At 35.1% G+C, this 19,743-nt stretch overlaps 2 pseudogenes; one reads left to right on the top strand and one right to left on the bottom strand.

Annotated features, from left to right (window-relative positions):
* Positions 1-12,143, top strand: part of LOC131079320 (pectinesterase-like) — a 31,295-nt pseudogene extending 19,152 nt beyond the window's left edge.
* A 2,863-nt stretch (positions 12,144-15,006) lies between these two features.
* LOC131079315 (pectinesterase-like) lies at positions 15,007-16,710 on the bottom strand (annotated as a pseudogene).
* Positions 16,711-19,743: the final 3,033 nt, after the last annotated feature.

The following is a 19,743-nucleotide window of genomic DNA, read 5'->3' as shown; positions in this document are numbered from 1 at the left end:
AGAGTTTAGATTGGAAATGTGAATTCCTATAAAGAAACATTGTAGAACAAAGTAAGCTTTTGAAAGAAGCCAACAAGATGATTGCATAGGTAATCACCAAGTTCAAGGATATTGATTGTGATCTAAAACTTAAATGACTCAGGCATAGCATCAATGAATGAGTTGAAGGTAGAATTTTAGAAGAATGTTAATGCCCTTACAAATCCTAGCTTGTTTGGGGAGGACAAACATGATGAATTGTATAGAATTGATGCATCATTAATATGGTGTGTCAATAACCATAAAGTATTTGTGTCTAAGGAAGGGGAGATCAACAGAAATAAGTCATTTTGCACATTTAGAACACAAAATATGATTATCCCAAAGGAAAATGAGATGCTAGATGTCTTGAAGGCATTATAGAAGTGGAAGGAAAAATCATATAGAAGACCTCCACTCAACAACAAGCATTATCACCAATCACTCGATAGCAGCAATCGTGACAACATGTGACCATGCAACAACAACAAGGCATACAGTTGCCCCTAGCTACTCAAACTAGACACTCTAGTGTTACTCCTAGAAATGCCCCATACTATTACTCTCTAATTGTATCATCTCTGTTAGGAAAAGACATTTTCTTGAATTTCTACGAGACTATGTAATCAATTTATATATAAGGAGATGGACTATTCTATAGAAAGGGATCGTGAATTTTGGTTCCCCTTTCCCTATGAGGCATGAATGAGACACGATTAAGATTTGATTGATCATTCTGTAATTCTATTGAAGTTATTTTTTGGGTTAGAGGGTAAGTGCAAGGTAATGGGTCACAAATTGGCAGAAGTCCACGCGTTAGAAAACACGCTCTTAGAAGCAGGAGCCCATTTTGTCTTCGGGCCCTCGAGTAAAAAAGTAACGGCGGCCCGAGGTGAAACTAAATAGGCCCCCGTTTGCGCTTAAAAAGGAAACGGGGTCCCATTTTTAGAAAATGGGCCCCCATTTTTAAATCCGATTTTACCCATTTTTTTTAGGCACATTTTGTCATTTTGGAAAAAAATGGTAATTTTAGGAATGGGGGCCCATTTTGTGGAAGTTGATTTCACAACCCGCCACTTGCCTTGGGATTAGATTTGGGATAGGCCTGGGATGGTCACACCTAAGACATGGCTTTGCAAATTCAAATCTCCATGAATGAAAACACAAATATGAACTTCTGAAATAGTTTATGTGCCTCTAATTAGAGAATTTTTACACGAAATTAAAATGCATTTTAGATTATACCGTCTAGATTCTAAATATGTAATTTTTTTTTTTTTAAATTGATTACTTTAACTATTTTTCATTTAATTATACTAAAATGGGTACATAAATTTGAAATATTAACTAATTTTGTTAATTTAATAAAAAAATTTATTTTAATGAATTTTGAACAAAAAAATTATATGTCATCAATCTACACAAAATTATTTTCTATTTAAAAAAAATAAAAATAAAAAATGTTAAGTTTACGTCAAATTATGTGGGTTGTACACGTCAAATTTTTAAAAAGATAATTACGGTCATTAAAAAATTAATTAAAAAAATAATCGAAAAAAAAAATACAAAAAATATGCTCATCAATCTTTAGTGTGTTAAAAACCATTTCCCCAAACAGTTTGAGAAAATAACTTTAATTGTGTCAAAAAGTGTGGGTCGTACACATGCATGGTATGGTCCTGAAACAGACATTTTTAAAACATAGTTTTTAGAACTCCATTCCAAAAGTTATTTTTTATTATGTGGGTATTAAAATAAATTACATATTTGGAAAATAGACTCTGAGGGATATCTTTTATTTTACTGACTTTTTTCAAGTTTCAATCTCCAAGTGTTTCAAAATTTAAGCTCAAATGAGACAAACCCTGAAAAATCAGGGAAAACACTTCCACTTTTTGGCCAAAAAGTGCACAAATCTTCTTGCACTGACCCTAGAGTTTCTTTGCACATTTGGGCTTATCAAATCATGTATTTTTAAAACTTTGATTTTTGAATGGAAGAAAGTTACGCTCTTTGTGGTGGAATTTCTTTCTCATGAGTTATTTTATATTATCAGAAGTTGGTGTTGGTTTCAAGTTGTTAATCCTTTATCTCAATATAATGGTTAATCTTTGAGTTAACGTTGTATCTAGGAACCATTGTTTGAGCATTCATGTTAAATATGATTAAATAATTTATACTTTGCCTCTTTTTATTAAGAAAATTTGTATTTGCGTATGTGTCTTGGTGAAGAGAATATGTTAGTTCCTTTTATGCTTTTATGTCAAAAGTATACCCCCTATTTTAGTTTATTTTTGTGATGTCCAAAAATGGGATCAGGTAGTTTAGGACCTAGCCCCACTTTCCTCCACACATTGGAATACAAAATATCCTAAGGATACGATTCACTTTGACCACTTCTCATGTGAGAGAGAGAGAGGGTCAAGGAATATCTTTAGGGTTTCTATTCCTTTTCTACAAATGAAGAGGAGATGTGCAAAATATGATGCAATAACCAATTAAGCTAGGATATGAACAATGAATCAAACATAAACCAAAAATGTAGAGTCCGACTGAACCGAAACTAAGAGATTGAGTATAGAGAAGGGAGAGAAATCCAAATGTGCATTTGTGACTAAAATTTGGAGCTATCTGGGTAGGACTAGGGCACTGGGCACCTTGGTCCCTGATATTGCAGCTTGTTGTGGTTTTGGACATCAAGTCCTAAAAGTCTAATCTGTTGGACTACCAACAGAAACTGAAAATGTGGAGGACCAGGGTGCCACACCCTAGTCCTAGACCAGGGCACCACACCTTGGTCTCAGAAAACTGAGACCTAGCTTTATCCTTAAGCTTGCAGCACTTGTGTGATCTATCAGTTCTGAAAGTCATGCATTCGTCAAATTCCTGTACATGCACTTGAAATTTTAAAAATCATGTGTAGGCAGCTATATAGGGTTTTACCTTAGTCAAACCCCTTATTTTGGTGGTTTGCGCCTCCACCAATAGCCAATAATGTATTAAAAATGTGTGTGTAATAATCTTGTGTGTATGAAAGATTCTAAATGAACAAGAAAGTATATTTAGAGTTCTACCCTGCGCTTTGGAGAGTAAACCCTAAATGAGTGTAAATGTAAATGTAAATTCTTAAAATCACAAATACAATAATGGATCTAAAGCATGATTATAAATCTGAAAATTATTATTATGAAGCTCATACAAAGACATGAAAATAACATGAAACCATACCAAACCTTAAGGGAGAGGTACAAGCCAATCAACAGTCGGTGATCTCCTATTATTCTTTAATGTCTTCAAAGCTCCTAATTGATGTTGAATATGATTGATGTAGATTTGATAAATTCTTAATGAATGCTTGATTTGTTGATTGTAGACTCCACATAACCTACACTTTCACTTCATAAGAGGATCCTTTAGTTGCTAGCGAATCGGATCCTTCAAATGAGGAAGGGAAAGGCTTTATATAAGAAACCCTAACTTTGATTTCAACTTTAGGCTGACCTAGAATCAATATTTTTTTATAAATATTGGGATTTAAACATTAAATTACTGCCAAAACATGCTCTTGAAATTCGAGGAGAAAAAGTTGGGACTCGATACCTAGCTATGTAGTCCGAACACATGGTTTGACTAATTTTTCATAAAATTTTCGAGGAAGCAATATATTATGATTCTAGAGCTAATTACAAGAGTACGTGGAAATTTGATATGTCTAGATATGAGAAATCGATCCTTTGAGGTTGAAATAGGACACGATTAGGGTATTTGATGAATTAATTAATTGAAAGAATAAAATAAAATGGGGCACACTTATTGTAAAGGGTCCAATTTTATGATGTGTAGAGTGAAAAAATAAGACTTTAGATTTAATTAAATTAATTTATTAAATGCTTAAAGAGAATTTTAAATGCAAGATGCAAACACACTAAGGCGGGTGCTAACCTAAGCGTGGAACTATACCACCCAATTAAGGGTGTACAAATTATGATGGTACATTTAGCCCCCAATTTAGTGCTCATATGAAACTACATGCATATGAAAGCTAAAGTATAGAAAAGTAAACATTTAATGAATAATAATATATCCATAATGTCTCGAATGAAGCCCCCAGCAGTATCTATAGTACATTGTTAAGAACCACACACTACAAAACCACATTGTTAGATAAAATAACCTAAATTCTTACTAGGGAAGTGATGAAATTTGTGGGTAACTATATGCCCCCCCTACTTTGGCTTGCTAATTAGTGAGGTGAACTAGGGTATCATGTTTACCATAGCGAATTGTGAAAAGAGGTGATGAAAAATGCTCACAACTAAGCTTGATACAAGATTGAAGCACTTCATGGAACATTTGGTAAGAAAGAGAACTGAACCCAATTCTAACACAACCAAGAGTATGAGGATTGGAGCTCTTTAACATTCGATGAAATATTAAGTGAAAAAATGCAGAATTAGGGTTTAGAAAAGAAGTACCTTTTAAATTATGATAAAGGAGGAAGAGATCATTATTCAAATACATCGACCTTTGAGAATAGAAGCGATCTTTGATAAAGATAACATCTTGAAGGAGAGGAGAAGGAAGATAAGAATACACTGATGGTATGATTAAAGAATAAGTATCCAGTCAACAACTGAGGGGCAGTGAATCAGTAGATAGAAAAACTGATACAAACTTCACCAATCTCAAAAATCAATCTCTCAATGTAAACTTAAGATAAACAATGTAATACCTATGTCAAGATTAAAACTCATAGAATAAACCGGTTGACTATTACAGCAAATTAACAGTAAACAACTTCTTCATATCTCAATACTTCCAGTTATCTTGACTTATCAAAATAGTTAAGTAGTTAAGTAAATCAACCATGAAAACATAACCACAAAAAATTTCACCGCTTGACAAAAATATTTTTGAGGTGGAATCCAAAATAGGTAAAAACCATGGTGAGATGAGACTCACAAGATAACTATCTAAACTCTTCTAAAGTTCACCCTCTTAGGAGCCTAGCCTGTTAAAGCTTTACATAAAGTCCTATGAAGAACTGATCTTGTTAGGAATCATCCAATTAAGGGATTGACTACAAATGCCTTGTTAGAAGCAATACCCTGTAAGAAGTAACCTCGGTAGAGGATTTGAAAATCCAATCTAATGGATCACCTTGTTAGAGGATTTGAATAACACCAAGCTTGTTAGAGCTTACCTAGTTAGGGGATTTCAATTCTGCTGTAATTGTTAGAAAAAAATAAGAGTTTGTTGATGTATTTGAATAGAACTACAATTGCTTGATCAGATCCATTTCATGCTCCTATCTACCTTTACTCAAACTGTAGATACATCAACCGGTTTGGCAACCACAAACTCAACTGAAAAGTGTCTATCTCTTTGCCAACTCATTAAACTAAACAATTTCATCGACCTTAAATACAAATCAATCAGGTCGGTAACACAACAAAAACCTAATTCTCATAGAGATTACAAACAAATCGGTTCAAGTATGATGATTGGATTACATAGCAATCTATGCATATCAATCAAGAAAACCTTGATCACTCCTTGATCACCGCTTCATCGAACATAGTAACTCATCATGCGCTTTGCATTAGATGCAATACATTTTCTCATTCCCTAGACAAAAACCATTACAACAACTTGCCAAAATCTCTTGGAATTGTCTTCATACAATAATCATACGTGTCATAATCATTACCGCTCATCATCATATCATAAACCAATATAACCAATTCACCAAACTTAATCAGTTAGGGTTTATACAAAATAATAGGTAGGGTTTACTGGTTACAACAATAGACAAGGTTTACATCAGTTACCAGTTCACTTCACAAATTCTTCCTACCAGTTACAGTAACAATATTACAACAATATCATTACTGGTTTAATTGACATCAGTGACAACATAAAATATCATTAATGAAATCTTCATGCAAATGCTAATAATCTCCCCCTTTGGCATTGATGGAAATACAAATTTTAATACCATTGATTGCTACGTTATTGTGAATAGGAAATCTGGTTTACATTACCAAGTATTCAACATGCTCTCCATGTCTTCAGCTTGTCATTGGTTCTCCTTCCCATAATCACATAATTCTTCCCCCCCTTTAACAGCAATGCCAAATTGAAAGTAAAACATGTAATGTCAAATGTCACTATGCATCATCAACATTCTGCAACTTGATGCTCCCCCTATGGAATAAATCCACTTCTACACCAATCCTTCTATAAAATTCTGCAAGTAGCTCTAGGACTAATATAATCTACATCATACATAATTGACTTCATGAAGAGGGACAACCCCTAACTGACTTCTAAGATACTCAAAAGTAGTATTAGGCAGAGGTTTAGTAAAAATGTCTATAAGTTGTTCCTTGGTAGAAACATGCTCTAAGATCACATCTTTACACTGTACTTTTTCCCTCAAGAAATGATACTTCAATTCAATATACTTGGTTTGTGCGTGCAAAACAGGGTTCTTGGAAATATTTATGGCACTTGTATTATCACATTAAATCTTTATAGGTTCTGAAATCTTCATCTTAAAACCTTCCAAAATGTGCCTCATCCATATAGCCTATGTACAATTCATGTGACCTGCAACATACTCAGCTTTAGCAGTAGACTGTGAAGTGCAACTCTACTTCTTACTACTCCATGAAATAAATCTTCCTCCAAGAAAAAATGCTCCATCGGTTGTGGTTTTTTGGTCATCAACATTTCATGCCCAATCTACATATGTGTACACCCTCAAGTCAAAATTTCCTCCATATGGATACCTCAATAGTACCTTTCAAATATCTAAAAATTGTTTTGGTTGCTATCAGATTTGTTTCCTTAGGATTCTTCTGGAATCTAGCAACTATGCCAACTAAATGAGCTATGTCCGGTCTATTGTGAACAACATAGCACAATTTTCCAATCATTGACCTGTATTCCTTCTCATCAATAGATTCAGACTCATCTTCCGTAGACAACTTACAACCTATAAACATAGGTGTCCCAACTGGTTTATAGTCACTCATGCCAAATGTCTTCAAGACCTCTTTCACATACTTAGATTGTGTGACAAAAATACCATTCTTCATTTGTTGTATTTGCAAGCCTATGAAATTTTGTATTTCTCTCACTAAAGACATTTCAAACTCATTTTTCATTTCATCTATAAAACTATTTCTCATGTCATCATTACCTCCAAATATGATATCATCAACAAATACTTCGTTGACTAGTATTTTATCTCCTTCAGATTTGAGATATATGTTACTATCATCACCGGTTCTTATAAAGCCTATCTTCATCAGATGTGTATGAAGCCTTTCATACCATGATCTCGATGCCTTCTTTAATCCATATAAATATTTATGCAATCTGCATACCATGTCTTTATTATCAATCAAAGCATAACCATCTGGTTGCTCAATGTATACTTCTTCTAGTATCCCATTAAAAAATGTAGACTTAACATCCATCTGGTATACCTTGAATTTCTTGTGTGCTGCAAATGCAAGTAAAGTTTTGACACCTTCCAGTCTTGCCACTAGTGCAAAATTCTCACCATAGTCTTCTCCTTCCTCTTGTTCATAACCTTTGCAAACCAACCTAGCTTTGTTGCAAACTACAACACTATCTTCATTCAACTTGTTCCAAAAAACCCACTTAGTACCTATCACATTTTCATTTACCGGTCTGGGTACTAGGGTCCATGTGTTGTTCTTCTCAATTTGATCCAATTCCTCCTCCATAGCTTTAACCCAATGATCATCACCAAATTCTTCCTTAGTAGTTCTTGGTTCAATAGTGGAGATCATGCAAGAATTCTCTCTGATTCTTCTTCTTGTTAGTACTCTAGCATCCTTATCCCCAATAATCTATTCAGGATTGTGATTCAATCTCATATATCTTGGAATAACATGATCGTTATCTCCAGGTTCAACTTCTTCATTATCATCATCTTCTTCTAAATTTATTTGTTCCGATTGAACTGGTACATCAACATTTGCTTTTCCAGTTTTAGATTTCACAGTTTTTGGTTCCAAAAACAAAATGGAAGGATCTTCATCCTTTTTCTCTGAACTGGTTTCCTCTAAGACTTCAGGATTTTCTTCCACTTTAAGAACAACACTCTCAATAGTTCTCTATGTCTGGTTGTTAAAAAACTTGTAGGCCTTACTCTTGGTGGAATAGCCAAGAAATATACCTTCATCACTTTTAGCCTCAAATTTGCTAATATAATCACCTCTCTTAATAAAACATTTACTTCCAAATATTCTGAAATAACTAACATCAGGTGATCTACCATACCAAAATTCATAAGGAGTCTTGTCCTTACCTCTCTTTAACAAAATCCGGTTCATAGTGTAGACAATTGTGCTAATAGCTTCTCTCTAGAAATTTTTCGCTACACCTCCTTGTATCAACATCATCCTAGCAACTTCAACAACTGACTGGTTGTTTCTATTTGTGATACCATTCTGTTGTGGTGTCCTTGGTGTAGAAAGTTGTCATTTGATACCATTTTCTTCACAATACCTAGTGAATTCCTCAGAAGTAAATTCACTACCTTGATCTGTCCTCAGACACTTTATCTTCTTACCGCTCTCTTTCTCAGCTAAGGTCTTGAATGCCTTGAACTTACCAAATGCTTCAGTCTTATCCTTCAAGAATGTGACCCACATCATCCTTGAGCAATCATTAGTGAAGATCATAAAATGTATGTCATCTTGACAACTTTTTGTTCTTATTGGTCCATAGAGATCTGTATGAACCAAATCTAACAAATGTTCTGCTGAAAAGGATTTTCTCTTGAAAGTTGAGGATGTCATCTTTCCCAACTGACATTCTTTGCATAGAGCATTAACCAGTTTGTCTAACTGAGGCAGACCTCTCACTATCATGGACTTACTCACTTTAACAATGTTATCAAAGTTTATATGACAAAATCTCCTATGCCAAATCCAACTATCATCTATCTTTGCAATCAGTTCACCTTTATTGCCATAGATTTTGCACATATCATTTTTAAATTCCAATGGGTATCCTCTATCATTGAGTTGCACCACACTCAAAATATTATGATTTAAACCTTCAACCCAGTAGACATCATCTGCACTACTTTTTCCATTAAGAGAAATAGTTCTCTTACCTTTAACCATGCAGGGTGAGTCATTACCAAATCCTACAAATTCACCATCAAATTCCTTAAGAGAAAGAAATTTTCTCTGATCATCGGTCATGTGATGTGAACAACCACTATCAATGATCCAATCATTAGAGTTATCCATCCTGGATACTAATGCCTTCTGGTTTGACATCTCTTCATTAATGGCTACAAATACAATGTCTTCATTAACATCACCATCATATTTCTCATCAATGATACCACCATCAACAACAATAAGACATTTTTTTTTTCCTTTACCCTTGTACTTCTTGAATTTCTCTCGTTTGTGCTCATTATTACCATTAGGATAGTTAGCAGCAAGGTGCCCAATCTTGTTGCTTGGCCAACAATAATTCAAGCTCAACTAAACTGTCTTTATCATCAGCTTCTCTGTTGGATCTGGATTCATAACTGTGACTGGCATCTCTACTTTTCCTCATAGATGGGTTAGAAATAGAAGCTCTAAATGCAGACTTAGATTTCTGTACACTACTATCATAACCATTTAATTCAAAAGAAGTAAGCTTTCCAATGATGGAGTCAAGAGTTACCTTAGTTTTGTCAATGGACTTCATATCCTAAATAGCTGCAACTCAGATAGTGCAGACCAGTAGCAAGGTTCTCAGTAACTTACTGATCACTGTGGAATCTTCCACTTTACCTCATGCACTCTTAATTTCACTGACTATCTCTTTTATCCTTTGACCATACTGTTGGATATTCTCACCTTCAGCCATCCGCATGTCATCAAACTTTCCTCTTAGACTCTCTTCTTTAGAAATCTTAACATGTTCATCACTGCTATAAATCTCTTCAAGTTTTTCCATACCTCGTATGCAGTTTCAACACCATGAACATCTACATACTCTACATTAGACAAAGAATTGATAATAGCCTGCAATGCTTGATGATTTTTTTGTTGCTCTTTCTTTTGATTGTCAGTCAACATCCCAGTAGGTGCAACATACTTAGTATCAACATGTTCCCAATACTGACTTCCCAAACTCTTGATATTAAAAAAAAAATTTGTCACTCCATATCCTGTAGTTCTCTCTATTAAACTTCGGACCTTCCTTCTTCATCATGATCTACAAATATTTACCTCAAGTTTTTAGGCTTAGACCTTAAAGGACCTGAAATGCTTTAATAACAATTGATGGTATGATGAAAGATTAAGTATTCGGTCAACTACTGAGAGGGGGGGTGAATCAGTAGATAGAAAAACTGATACAAACTTCACCAATCTCGAGAATCAATCTCTCAATGTAAACTTAGAATAAACAATCTAATACCTCTGGAAAGATAAAAAGTTAGAGGCTTCATTTCCCTTGACTCGCGCAGATCCTCCATGAACGCTAAGCAGACTCAAGCCATCGAGGACTGCCGCCAATTGTACGATCTTACCATCGATTACGTGACAGAGAGTCTGTCAATCTTGACAGAATCTTCGTTACAATGGAAAGATGCCGTGGATATTCAGAGCTATCAGAGTGCAGCCCTGACGAACCAGATCACCTGCCTCGACGGTCTCAACGAAGCAAACATCGATCTCCATTTGCTGTCTTTCACAGATCATGTGGCAAACGCATCGCAGTCGGTGAGTAATTCGCTGGCTATTGTAGAGAAGCTTTTTATCAGAGCCATGAAATCTTCAAAAACTTCAGTCCACAGCCGACGCTTGTTATCTGACGCCCCTCAAGTTGATCTCGATGACCGCTTTCCGTCGTGGTTGTCTCGAGAGGACAGAAGATTGCTTCTCCAGACCGCAGCGGGCGTCAATTTGACAGGAAACGTCGTGACGGTGGCGCAGAATGGCAGCGGTAATTACACCACAATTACTGATGCCATTAATGCCGTTGCAAACAAAAGTGCAAACAGATCAGTGATTTATGTAACCGCAGGAGTGTACCAGCTACGTAAGCGTGGCGAGTAACAAATATAATATCATGCTCATTGGAGATGGAAAAGACGTCACTGTGATCACTGGCAACAGGAGCGTTGTGGATAACTCCACCACTTTCAATTCTGCAACTCTTGGTGTGTTATAAAATCCCTGCCTCCTTTTTTCCCTCTTTCTCTTCAAAATTTATATTGTAAATTGATGTTTATTTTGGATAACATTCATATCATAGAATAGTAAACAGTTCAAAGAATTTTTTTTAATTCTTTGAACTCTTTACTATCAGGATAATAGATTAAAAAATGTGTATCTCAAATCCATATTAATATAACATGATGCAATGGAATATATGCAGCAACAACTGGGAAAGGTTTTCTTGCAAGGGACCTCACAATTGAGAACACAGCAGGTGCAATAAAGCAACAGGCCGTTGCTCTACGGGTGGGAGCAGATTTCTCTGCTTTTTATAGGTGCAGCTTTAAGGGGTACCAAGACACTCTGTGCACACACTCTCTCCGTCAATTCTACAGAGAATGTGATATATATGGCACTGTAGATTACATATTCGGCAACTCTGCTGTAGTATTTCAGAACTGCACTCTTTTGGCACGAACACCGTTGAGCGGGCAGCAGAATGTATTCACAGCTCAAGGTAGAACGGACCCAAATCAAAACACGGGAATATCGATTCACGGCTGTAATGTTACTGCGGCCCCTGATCTGGTTCCTGTTATCAGCTCTGTCCCCACGTACCTGGGGAGGCCATGGAAAGAATACTCACGTACTGTTTACATGCAATCTTATTTGGATAGTTTGATCCAGCCGGCTGGGTGGTTAGAATGGAATGGTACATTTGCCTTGAGCATGTTGTATTATGGTGAATACGGAAGTCAAGGTCCAGGGTCAAATACTTCACAACGAGTTACTTGGCCTGGTTATCATGTGATGAACATGACTGATGCTAAAAATTTCACGGTAACTAAAATCATCTCTGGTGATTCATGGTTACCAGCAACTTCCATATCTTATAATGGAGGCTTGTTTTAAAATGTTAAAAAATCCACTTGATTCCTCTTGGATTATTGCATCATAAAATTTATTTGTTCTACCCTTAACGACCAAATAACGGAAATAAATTTGTGAGTGTACATCTAAATTCTTATTGTAGTCATATATGTTTGCTTTTATTTTGTAAACTTGATTCAATTCTCCATCTTTGGAGCCAATTTCTATGCAGTATTTAGATACATTTTTTTACCATGTTTTTTAATTGATTACAAATAAAAAATCATTATATTCCAATTTTCAATTGATAAAATAATATGATCAAAAGTACATATGAGTGCTGCATAGACAATAGTCTTAGATGCTCTATAGAATCAATCTTTAAATTAAAATTCATCTCTTGTTCTTTATTAGTATAGGATTAGTTTAATTCATGACTTTTATTATGACTTAATTCTATAGCTTATAATTTGTGAACATATAGATGATAATACATTTAATCACTTATGAAAGAAATTTATCTAGATTATGTGCATATAAAGTGAGCTAAGGAGAGTTATACTAAGTGATGGAATTCATCTTTAGTTACATTCATAGTTTGTTCTTTCATGTACTTAATTATAAGTCATACAAATCATAGTCTATGTATTATTCTAAATATCTAGTGCTTAATAGTATTTCTTTACAATAATTATATTCATTTAACCTCAAGAAAATATCTTCTTACGTAAATAATAGAGTTTGAAGGAGGATGCCAATTTCTCCCTTTATCATTTTTTCCATTACAATCTTTCTTATTAATGAATCCTTCCTTATTTTATAGTCATCTCTCTTACCAAAGAATTGAATGTATTTTTTTAGAGGAATGAAGATAATAGTTTGAGAGAAAATAACTTCCTCCTAGGTTTACCTACGCAAGCTTCATTACCTTGACCATTAAATTAAGTAATTTCAAAAATTATTTGTCTAAGTACTTGGAAAGTCATTGTACACTTCTTTATATACACTAAAATTCCATTGACATATTTTATCATTTTCATCATGCACCATTATTCTTCCTTTCTTATGAATGAAATGACCCTTTACGTATTTTTAATTAACTTTATTGAAAACATTAAAAATAACATATTTAGTAAATTCTATTTGTGAATTTATTTTTTAATAAAAAATTTAAATGGTTAAAGATTTGGGAGAGTAAAAAATTGTAATGCTTGAAGGTTTGGGAGGGAAAAAATTATGATACTCGATCATTGAACAAGAGTTATTAAAGTTTTAAAGAAAGTATCCATAAGGTATGATTTTGTTGGTAACCATGTATCACTCATCTTCATGATGTCTTGTCCATGTAACTCATTGTGAAGTACATGTGAGTAAGGGTTGATGAGTTATCAAAGGCGTGTTTAAGAAAAAACTAAGTCTTCCTCGTTTTTGGCTCAAAAACCTACCATTCAATACAAAACTATATGGATAAATTATTGAAAAGGATAACATCAAGAAAGAGCTCCACTAACCTGGGAGAAAACTATTAATCTAAAAACATAGCTCAACCAATTCATTTGTACATTCTACTAGAGATTACTCTCATTTTATTTATGTAAACTAGTGGGAATTAGTATTGTGGAACCCCATATTGAGATCAAAATGCTTCAATGTATTGCACATATAGTGGCATGACTCTCATTCACTAGCTATCCATCTTATGGGTAGATTACCATATTTATTATAGATGATTTTCATCATATTAAAGTCTCCAGAAAGAACCTAACCTAAGTGTTAGAAAGATCAAATTTATGATCTAATACTAGAGGAAATATTCTTCAACAACATCATTGGAGAAAAAAATATTAATTACTTCATATGAATAATTTTTAATTTTATAAAGCACCCATAATTTAGGGAGACTTGAACACTCTACCCATACAAGAACATGAAAACTTCATTCTTTAGAGAAATCAAAGTCTCAAGTTCAAGCTTGAAAGACTACAATGGATACATAGACAAACCAATTGTCGTACTTTAGGATGGCATCCACATAGCTATCCTTTATAAAGAAAAAAATAAAAACTCCCTTATTAAGGTTTTCAATAGCATCAAGGTCAACCCTACATAATACCCAAGCTTTTTTACCCCAACCTAAATGTTTCCAAGGAGGATCCCCAATAAAACTGTATAACAAAAGTAAAGATTAAAAACCATTTATTGGAAATATCAAACTATAAAAAGGGAAAATCACATTTAAAAATGTGTCAAAATGTATATCTTGTAGAACACCTTTGAATGAAAATATTAAGTCACTTGAATAATAGAATGACTTCCATACACCTTTAAACCTTCTATCTTGATAGCAACTACTAAATTGATGAAATTTAAGACTACTGAATTATGAAGCTTGAGACCATTAAAATTAAAAAGGAAAAAATTCCCACAAACATGACAAACTAAAAGCCCTTACAATCAATACAGAATCTATCCTATCAAAAGAATATAAAATAATACTAATAAGACAAAGATTGAAACCTTAATAAAACTACCCCTCACAATTATTCTTCAGATAAGTGTACATTCTAATAATCCTTCGAATTAATATTTTTAATGTTCCTTTATTAAAGCAATTACTTAGAAGTATGTTGCACATTCTTTTTGTGTACTTAAATTAAATACTCTTTATAATTCCATTGCAATGTTTAATCATTCGCCGCATGCATTACTATATGCTTTTTTACAAAGAGAAGGAAAAAGACATAGAAAATGGCCCTTTAGGTGCTTTCAGTGGACTCTATTCAATTTCAAATAATTATCTTCGTGCATTTATTTTATTACTTAATATGAATGTTTGATAGAGAAGAAAAAATTACAATGCTCGAAGATATTGGATAAAAAACAATTACAGTGAATTGTTCATATTTTAAAGCGAGATTCCATGGGATATGGATGTTGCTGGTAACCATGTATCACCAGAGATGAATGAACGTACAGTGAAATTCTGAGCATCAGTTATCTTCATCACATGATAACCGGGCCATGTAACTCTTTGTGAAGTATTTGACCCTGGACCTTCGTTTTTGTACTCGCCATTATACAGCGTGCTCAAGGCAAAGTCACCCGACCGTTCTAGCCACCTAGCCGGCTGAATTAAACCATCTATCTAAGATTTCATGTAGACAGTCCACGAGTACAGTTTCCATGGCCTTCCCAGTTCAGGTGCAGCTGTAACAGTACACTTGTGAATGGATATTCCAGTATTTTGATTTGGGTCTGTTCTACCTTGAGCTGTGAATATAATCTGTTGCTCGCTCAGCGGTGTTCGTGCCAAAAGAGTGCAGTTTTGGAACAGCACTGCTGTGTTACCAAATATGAAATCTACAGTGCCATAGATATCACATTCTCTTTAGAATTGACGGAGAGACTGAACATACATAGTGTCTTGGTAACCCTTCCAGATGCACCTATAAAATGTAGACAGATCTGCTCCCACGCGTACAGCAACAACCTGCTGTTTTATTGCACCTGCTGTGTTCTCGATTGTGAGGTCTCTTGCAATAAAACCTTTCCCAACGGAAGCTACATATATTTCAGCCAATCAAGATGAGCATTTCATTTGAAGCTCAGATGCAAATATATACAAATGTGGCGAAGAAAGATAAAATATTACTTGTAATGTAGCGAAAAAATACAAAAGGAGGGAGCATGCCAACACACCAAGAGTTGCAGAATTGAAAGTAGTGGAGTTATCCCCAACGCTTCTGTTGCCAGTGATCACAGTGACGTCTCTTCCATCACCAATGAGCATGATATTAAATTTGTTACTCGGTACGCTCACGTGCTCCTCGTACACTCCAGCAGTCACATAGATGCAGATCTGTTTGGATTATTGCTCGGAACGACATTAATGGCATTAGTAATAGTCATGAAATCACCACTGCCGTCCTGCGCCACCCTCACGGCATTGGCCGCCAGTTTGACGCTACTTTTGGTCTTCTACAGCAGCAATCTTCTGTCCTCACCAGACAACCACGACGGAAATCCGTCGTCAACTGACCCATACTGTGACATAAAATCATCGTTGCCTCCCTTCATCTTCTTGGGCGTCAGATAACATGCGTTGATTGTGAACAGAAGAATCTTCGCAATCCACTGTTTAGATCCAAAAATCTTTTACCAAAGCCAGGCAGTGACTTACGCCCCGCGATGCGTCAGACATATGATCTGTGAAAGAATACAAGCGGAGGTTTACCTTTGCTTCTTGCAGTCCGTCGAGACAGGTAACGAAGTTTGTTAGGGCTGCGCTCAGATAACTGTGAATATCCACTGCTTTGGTCCAACCCAAAGAAGATTCTGTCAAGATGTACAAACCATCCGTTAAGGAACCCACTGTGAGATCTTATAGTTCCATGCAGTCGTCCATAGCTTGGCTCTGCTTTTCGTCCATTGGCGGCCTCTCATAGACAGGAGGAATGAAAGCCCGAATTGTTTGGGCTTGTTCTATACTCTTCTTGGCGACAATTTGAGTCAAAATCTGAGGAGCCAAAGCTTGATCACTATATCCCTCACTTGGATAAACTGACAGAAATATGATGAGAAGCAAAACCAGAGAAAACTGTGGAGCCATTTCTTGAAACATAAAACTAAATCGAAAGCAATGTTTTGGTTGGTATACAAATTGTGATCTCGGTTACTTATAAAACCCAGAGAAATCTAAGTCAACTGAATCCCATGTGAGTCGATGCTTTACGAACTGGCATTGGTTTTCTGAACTTCCTAAAAACAAAAAATTATCCTACTTCCAGACGTGGACTTTGAAGGCTTTACAGAGTTATTAAATTGAGCAAAACGAGTTAAGAAGAAATAGATTTGTCAACGAGCTCAGACAATTGGCCATATGAGGTGCAGATTCATTCCAGAGAGCTTGCATTGCTTGCCAACGTTGCAGAAGGGATATTTGAGGCTCTCGAGGGGATTTTAAATTGCTACGATTTGCTCCATCTCCCTTCTATGTTCTGTCTTAGCGCGTTGCTCTAAGTATTTTCTTAGCACTTGGAGAAATTTTTAGCTTTTAATTAGTTTTTTTAAAAGAAATTGATAGTTAGACTTTACTTTTTTAATTGAAATTCATATTTGTTTTTGTTGTTGTATTGTCGAAAATTGCATACCTCTTTGTAATTTGATCTACATCTTTGGGAACCACTTTGGTATCCATTCCCCTAGCACCTGAGTAGGATAATTTCAGCCCTTGCATCAGCCTTTTCCCTCTCAAGATTCTCGAGATCACCCTTTTTGGCAGCTCCCTCGTGGCATCAGTCTTGTTAGCCGGATGACTCCATTGTCTCCTGTCATTGTCGAGTATGATTCATTTGGACACTAGTGTGCCGTACAAATGTTCACGCGCCGTGCATTGGTCATGCAACATCTTAATGTTCGAATGTCGGTCTTGAGCATGCCTTTCCACTTGTCACTTGCATATGTCGGTGGAAACGGCTCTGAACCTTTCAAACGGCTAGCCAATCCTCTTTTCCCTCCTCTTCTCTCATTTTAAATCTATCCTCTCCCTTCATTCAAGCTCGCTAGATTCTAGACACAATCTCTCTTATTCTTTGGGCTCTTACAACTTTCTCTGACTCTCTCTCTTCCTATAGAAATCTCCATTTTGCTACAACACTCTCAAGCTCTCAGAGTATTCTTTTGCAACTCTCTTGGCTTTCTCAAGCCTCTTTGGTAATATCGATCTATTTATCTTATCTTTGAGCATCTTGGGATTTATCACATTCCTCTTCTATCATTTATCATTTATCATTTCTCTTCTTGCATTTATCTTTTATTCTATCAATCTATTTGGCTCTCTATGGAGGTGGAAACACCAAAACAGGGATTTGATTAAGGCAAGTCCCCAAGCAGCCCCAAACATTTTTCCTTTCTAGCTTATGTGCAAGCTGCATTAGAGAAGATTCGTTTGGGTGGAGGCTTCATATCATGGACCAGTTGTGAGATTATTTTCTTCCTTTCCTTTGTGTCTTTCATTTTATTTATATAATCATTTTACCTTCTTTTATATACATTTATCACATTTAAATTATTCTAAAACTCATATCTATTACATTGTGCCCTTCTATGCGAACTTTGCATTCTGCTCATATAGGACGCTAGCGCGTCGTGCTGTTGTCCATAATCCGCGCTCGCGTCCTTGTGCAGAGAGCTATTAGAGGACGTACAGAGACATACTACATCTTGAGTGGAGAGGTCGATTAGTGAATCTTCAAGAAGTTGTAATCTACCTGTTGAAGAGGTTCATTTTTCCCCTCTACATTTTGGTGAGCTCGATGTGAACACTTCTTTTGTAATATTTTTAGAGCATTCTTTATCATTCCTTTAATCATTCAATATACCCCTATATATATATATGTATATATGTGTATATATATACATATACATATATATGTATATATATATATATGTACATATATGTATATATATATGTATATGTATATATATGTATATATATATACACATATACACACACACACACACACACACACACACACACACATATATATATATGTATATATATATATATGTATGTATGTATGTATATGTATATGTATATATACAATACATATACATACATACACACACACACACACACACACACACACACACACACACACACACACACACACACACACACACACACACACACATATATATATATTTTAAAAGGGCAATTCTAAATCTTTTTCCTTCTTCCAAAAAAAGATTTCGAGGTGCTACCTTGAATCCCATTTAATGGTTTGTCGGCCTTCAACTGGCAAATGTATGCATTCTTTCTGAAATTTAAATTTATTAATTTTGAAATGCATATGTTATCTTCTTTTATTAACTTAGTATCTAACTTTATTCAAAGTTCTAATGATGTTTCTTTTCACGCTTGTGATGGTGACTTAGCTTTGCCTATGTCACTCTAGGCCTTTGATCCCTCTCATAATATATCTTTTGTTTCAAAGGATATTTTGTTACAAGAGGATGAAATCATTGAAACCTTTCTTAATGTTACTCTACCATCTCTTCATTCTAGTGCACTCTCTTCTAGAGATGATGCATTAGTGAATGATGAGCCTAGACTCATATCTGATTTTCCAAAGGTCAATGTTGAGAAAATTTCTTCATCTAAATCTGCTACATATCATGATGAGTTTGTGAATGTCATTTATGTCTCTGCTGCCCCTAAATATCCTAATAGACCAATCTTTCATGTAGCTATAGCTAGTCCTTCTCAAAAGAAGGTAAAATCCATTCATGGTGTTCTTTTAAAAAATGACTCACTAGATCTTTTTACAAGATATACACAGTCTAAGGTTCCTTATTAAATAATGGTAGTCCATACTTATAATACTCATAGAAATAAGCAAAGTATTGATCACTCTAATACTTCTTTACCACTTTCTCAGTCAGATCTTCTTCAAGAACCTAAGCCTCCAGTTAAGCAATCTAGTGATTATGGTCTTATTGATCAACTTCGTGTTACTCCCACTAGGATCTTACTTTGGGATTTGCTTCAAACTGCTCCAGTTTATCAAGGTATGCTACAGGAAGCTCTGAAAAAGATCTTATTGCCTTCTTATGCTAGGTTGACATATGTAAGTGTTGATGG

The sequence above is a fragment of the Cryptomeria japonica genome, chromosome 11, assembly GCF_030272615.1.
Source record: "Cryptomeria japonica chromosome 11, Sugi_1.0, whole genome shotgun sequence".
NCBI lineage: Eukaryota > Viridiplantae > Streptophyta > Pinopsida > Cupressales > Cupressaceae > Cryptomeria > Cryptomeria japonica.
The sequence above is the reverse complement of the archived record's forward strand: the minus strand, read 5'-3'. Positions and strand labels throughout refer to the sequence as shown.